Below are 6390 nucleotides of genomic sequence, written 5' to 3' on the forward strand. Positions count from 1 at the left end.
TTAAAGTGCTATTCTACTAAGAAAGTTCAAATGGATGTCACACAAAGAATTATATAAGAAATGGTATTGAATGCAAAATAACCCCAAGGAGGCTCATTATGGCAATATTGAGTTGTGCAATATCTTGCAATAATTGGAGCCACTAGCAAAAACACACAGGTAAGTGGCAATCCCTTAGTGTTGAATACGGTGATGCTTGCAAGATGCTAAGGATTAATGTATTTTCTTATTGTTGGTTCAATAAGCTTGCAAAACATCGTTGGCAAAGCGAAGAGAACTAGTTTATTTTGGCCTCTCTACCATCCACCACGACCTCTTTGGCTCCCCCTGCCTCTAAGTTACCGTGTCCTCCTCCATAGGACTGGTTTTCTTGAATTTGTTGCATATTCTGATTTCTACCACGGCCTCTAGATCGGCTTGCTCTACCTCTGCCTCTACCTCTTCTAGCATTTGAGTAGAAGATAGTTTCTTTTGAAGTTCCTCCTGAAGAAGATGCACCGCCATTTCTCTGCTCTTCAGAAATTAGAAGAGCAATCAACTCCCCAAAATCAAGAAAATTCTCACGGACGGCAATGGATGTCCGGAACTGTGCACAATCCTTTCCTAGATAAAACTTGGAACATCAAGAAATAACTCAATGAAGGTAGCATTGTTGGTACGTGAAGCTATGAAATTGAATTATAGTGCTAGAACTAAGAAAGTTCAAATGGATGTCACACGAAGAATTATATAAGAAATGGTATTGAATGCAAAACAACCCCAAGGAGGCTCATTATGGCAATATTGAGTTGTGCAATATCTTCCAACAATTGGAGCCACTAGCAAAAACACACAGGTAAGTGGCAATCCCTTAGTGTTGAATACGGTGATGCTTGCAAGATGCTAAGGATTAATGTATTTTCTTATTGTTGGTTCAATAATCTTGCAAAACATCGTTGGCAAAGCGAAGAGAACTAGTTTATTAAGCAGTGGTAGACAAGATAGTATCTTGGAGCTCAAATGGAAACGCATGTATGAGTCTTCCATTGTAGTCGATTCCCTGGTCAAGGATTCGAGAAGGATAGATGTTTTGTTTTCAAAATGTCTACAAGGGGTCCAGCTTCAAGGTCTGATATAGTCAATTGTATGAATCAGGATGGTTCTAATGATCTGAAGACTGGATGATGACGATCAAGGTCACAGAAACTAAATCATCATCTTCCACTGGCGACCCAATAGAAGCAAGTGCATCTGCAATCTTCTTCATCTTCATGTGGTAGTCATTGATGATCATATTTTCTCTCTGCACATTATGGAACTTCTGCTTGAGCTGCATTTTCCTGGCTTGCGTATTTGTGCTATACATTTTTGTCAAAGTATCGCACGCCTCCTTCGGTGTGCTTGCATCCTGAATATGCACAATCATAGAATCCGAAATACTGATAGACAGCCAGTAGATAACTTTTCTAGCTCTCATGCCATCCTTTAAATGCCTACAACTCGTGTTGATTGGGAACATTAGGAATAACTGGTTCTTATTTAGCTCCAGTAATGAACTCCCAATAGCCTTTTCCCTTAAGGAAATTCGTCATTCTAAACTTCCATGCTGGGAAGTTGTTCTTGTCAAGCTTTTCAGTGACAATCTGTGAAAGAGCAATCAGATGCCATTACAGAACACAGCAAAAATATTGTCACTGCAAAAAACACAACTTCTGCCTCACAAGGGTAAATCTGCAAAACTGACGAGAGTGGTATTTGACCACACAGTCACTTCCTAGTGATGATTTTGCATCAAGAGGCAACAAAAATGATTCTATCACTCCAAATATCTCTATGCACAGGCATACGATGCATATTTTGTGGCAACTTTTCACCGACCTGCAAAACAGTGGTCGCACAGCAAAAACATGGCACTTTTTTGAGTGCATGCGGAAAACTTTCGCCACCAAAATAGGCTCCAAAATGACCTCGAATCTTATACTTCCCGCAGCTTATACTGTCCTCTTGCCACACCGCGAAGGGCGTCCCAATCTAAGATAGTGCACTCTTGCACTTTCCGGCTATGCTACCTGCAGAGATTTGCTCCCAAACTTGAAAAAGGAAAGCAACACTAATCCTCTTACCAAGACACCACGAACTTGGTTTGCTTTCTTGAGCTCCTTACCATGAACCGAGCTCTGATACCATGTGAAGAGAGTGGGAGAGAGGTAAGGAGTCTCACTTGCAACTTTCTCACATACACAATGGGGGAATACACACAAAGGTGGACGTTGAAAACAATTTTCCTCTTCTTAGTTGTGAAAGCCAAAAGAACTCTCCTTAAGTACAATAGAATAGGTGAACCCTATATGTGGGTCTCAAACCAAACTTAGCTAACTAATGTGGCATACTAACTGAGCCACTAACTAGAGTACATAAAGATAGCTGGATGTAGCTGTCATCCATCTATTATTCATGGGTGGTGTACCAACCGCATCTGCAGCTAACAAGTCGGTGACATAAGTGCACAACGGTCACCCTTGCATATCACGAGTGGAGCTCAACAGATCTTTTTAAGATGAGTTTTTGTCCAAGCTACCTTTTACACTTTTGATCTATAGTATGCGTAGGGTGGTAAAATATTAATGTCTTCTTGGCCCATGTTGGTATTTGCACTTGCACGTGTAGTCATTTGTTGATTGCTTGTAGACCCTGGTGTCACCAACTTGAATCCCGATACCGTAAGAGAATAAACCTCTTTGTGTTGGTATTGCAAGGCCATTTTTAGAGATAATTGCATTGCACTTACTTTTGTCAATTTTCCACCCTAGATACTTAACACGACTCCCTTGATTGGTTCTTTGAATTTAGAAAAACACATCTGCCACCTTTCGCTCCACCAAACTTTTCCCATCCTGGTAAGCCAAAACTACCTTCTAGCCTTGCGAGGTGGTGTTTATTCCAATCTGTTCCTTACCTATTAATATCCTTCAAGGACGTTGTCTACTTTGCCTAGGTTGGTTGGCATGATCATATTCATGCCTATGGTTGCTAACCTCCAAAGGTCCGCTTACATTTACTTGTTTTCTTCACTTTTGCACAGTCTCCGTATCACCTTCTAAGTATGCTCTCTCATTGTATAGTGGATTTCCAACTATCACATCCCTAACAACGTGTAACACCTCCGAAGGCCTGCATGTCTTGCCCTCTCTTCCTCTCTGTGCAAGGTGGCAATAGTGGACCATGGCCTATGTGTTGTCCTCATCGTAGGCATGTCGATTTGCACTTTGTATCATAGCATTGCACAGATCACTGATAGCAGCATCATACACGGACATCTTGGTTTTGAAACGTTATCTGGCTAGCCAACTATGGTGTTTAGTTTTTGACAGATTCACTATCGGTATTGGGGTTGTGCTAGGGCTTTGCATTACCTGTGAAAAATGTAAATACGATTAGTAGTGTGAAATTACTTTATTAACAAAGCATCAAATAGATCATATTGTCATTGCATCTCATATTGCTCCTTAGAAATTTCCCTAGTGGTGAATTCTAACTCCCCACCAATTTAGCCAGCCCTCCATGTAGCATAGCTCCTTGTTAGAACATTTCCTTGCCTCCATAGTGCCCATATCTCTTCAAATATTGGGTTTGCCTCCTCCTTGGTTTCACTCAAATGCCACCGGTCACACAACTCCTTATGCTCTGCACGATGGGTAGTCACTACATATGCTTGGTGTTGGTGCAAGCTTTGCTCCCAATGAAATAGGCATAAGCGCTCCCTTCCTTCCAGCTCATGACCTCCATTACAAACTTGTCGCACGGCCAACGAGTGCGTGTGATGTGAGGACGCGTAGAGCACGAAAAATCAAGTGACTTTTCTTTTTGGAGCACCCTCAAATTCTTCCTAGATCAAGAGATACGGCTTGATCTAGGTGGAGGGGCAAAAGGAGTGCAATTGTGCTCAATGATGATGTGTCACTGTGGGTCACATGTAGTGATGATGTGGCACTATGCCTAGCAAGAGGTGTGCTAGTGGAACCCTATGCTGAGGTGGCAGGAGTGGTCACATGCAGTGGGCTATAAAGCACTGTGTGTGCCTGTAGAGGTCCAGTGTTGACTAGCTGAGGTGGCACTACTGAGGTGGCATGTGGTAATCCTCATGTGGCAAATGACATGGCGAGTGATGTGGCAAATGACATGGCGAGTGATGTGGCAAATGACATGGTAGGTGACATGGCAAGTGACGTGTCCAACTGAGTTAGCAAGGCTGACATGTCACTGAGGATCAGGTTGCTGATGTGGCAGATGTGGGAAGCTACTGATGTGGCTAGATGAGGTTGCCACATGGAGGATAGAGGGTGAGTGATCTGCCACGTGTCGTGATTTGGCTACCTTTAGTCTTTTGAAGATTTCATCTCTGATTCCGTCTCCTTGGAGCCCGTCAATGGTGTGAAGACCTGTTGTGAGTCGTTTTATGAGTTGATCTATGGTTGGTGCTGTGTTAGAAGCTGTGTGGTCGATGTTGTGAGAATCCTTTGAAGCCTTTGGAGTCAATGAGTCACTATGCAGCACCGCTCGTTGATGGTTTTGGAAGAAGTCATTTGTCAGGAGGTCTGAGTAGCCAATCGCTCTGGTCGTTGGCCGGTTGGAGCAGTTCTTGCTTGCCTCTAGCTCTTAGACCCTTGCTACTTTGATGGTCTCGATCGTAGTTCACTCATCCATGTCGTAATGCACTGCCACACAGACGTAGCTCGGTGCCTCCTCAATGCTAGGATGCATGTGGATGCTATCAGAAAGTCCACTGCCGACCATCGAAGTTGGCCACCAAGGTGTCTTTGCTCTATTTATCGGGCTAGAGGAGCCACCGTCGTGGAGGCATGCTAGTCACGGTGATGCTCTTGATGGATGTCGTTCTTACATGGGTGTTGTGAGCTAGGAGTCGGTGAGAGCAGCTTGGTCAGAACCTGTTGCAGTCTTTTGTTGAAGGGAGCCGCCTTTGTGTAGCCGCTTGTTGGATTCGTGGGTTGCAAGTAGGAGGCAGCCGTCTGCTTGAGGCTTGGATGCTTGGAGAGGAGCCTAGGAGCTACAGGGTTGTTGGAGAGGTGGCTAAGCTTATTGGAGTTGACTTGGAGAGCAAGGCGGTGCTGCTGTCGTGAGCATTCGTAGGAGCCATTGATGAAGAGCCAGTCGGACTAGTTGCTACAGGGTTGTTGATGGCAAGCCATTCTTCATTGTAGGGCTGTTGATGTTAGCTTTGGAGTCGAGGCTATATGGAGCTTAGTTGATGCTGAAGCCTTAGCTTTGGAGTGCATATTCCAGAAACTTTTAGTCTCCTTGGCTTGCAAGGTAGAAGAAACTATGGGGCTCTCCCTCTCCCTCAAAGCTCACTAAAAACTTAGTCTCTCCCTCTCTTTCTCACAAGCACAATGAATGGAAAATCTCTCTCTCTCTCTCTCACAATGGAAGTCCTCACAAAGAACTCAAGCAATGAATGTAAAACTCTCTCTCTTTCAATAGATCTCTCACAAACTATCGAAAGAGATGAACGGAAATCCTATGGATGGAAATTTTTCCAATGAACGGAAATTCTCTACGAAGGTGAACTCTCACAAGAACACTCGAGAACTCTCAATCTCACAATCTCTCTCACACTCTCAAGAATGGCAATGCCTTAGTGGAAGGCAAGGGAGCTCTGATACCATGACAAAATATGAAGAGGAGAGAGGAGGAGTGGAGATGAGGAGAGAGGGCATAGCTAGAGAGCACACCACAAATGACTAATTGTACACTAGATTTACTTAAAAAAATAGAATATATACAAACCCATTTAGGGTTAGGGGTAGGGGATCTAACCCTTTCCTTTGTAGCACTCTATAAGTCTAGTGCTATGCACATATGATCACATGATGGCGCTATGCACATGTGATCACATGATGTTGAGCGTGAACTCTCAACATGGTGAAGGTAGAACTGCAATATATAATCTGATCTGAACAATGGAGTGGTGATCATCAATGCTTTCAACTTTCTTTTTCTATGCAAATGATGAAGAGTAAAATATCTTGAAGCTATTATGTGCACTTCGAATTGTGAGAAGGGTGGTTCTTCAATGCATGTATACACAATGTTTTCATGGTGCTAGTTGGTCCCTTATTTTTGAAGATTTGGTTGAGCAACACATTTTGAAGGCTTTTGAACAGGTGGTTATGCATGATAAGTTGGTCTTGGTATACTAACTCTTTGTGAGAGCTTGTTTGGACCTTGGTGCTTCCTTTTTGTGTTTTATCATGGTGAAGATTCTAGTGTCTCGACAGACCTAAGGGGAAGACCCATAGTCTTATCTTTGGGATTTTGTTTGAGGATGTCAGATTCTTGGATGTTCCATGAACGATTGGATGGAGATCTTGCCCGATTTTCTTGAAGGTGTAG

The sequence above is a fragment of the Dipteris shenzhenensis genome, chromosome 14, assembly GCF_047967505.1.
Source record: "Dipteris shenzhenensis isolate YYH24624 ecotype China chromosome 14, Dip_SZ_1.0, whole genome shotgun sequence".
Lineage (NCBI taxonomy): Eukaryota > Viridiplantae > Streptophyta > Polypodiopsida > Gleicheniales > Dipteridaceae > Dipteris > Dipteris shenzhenensis.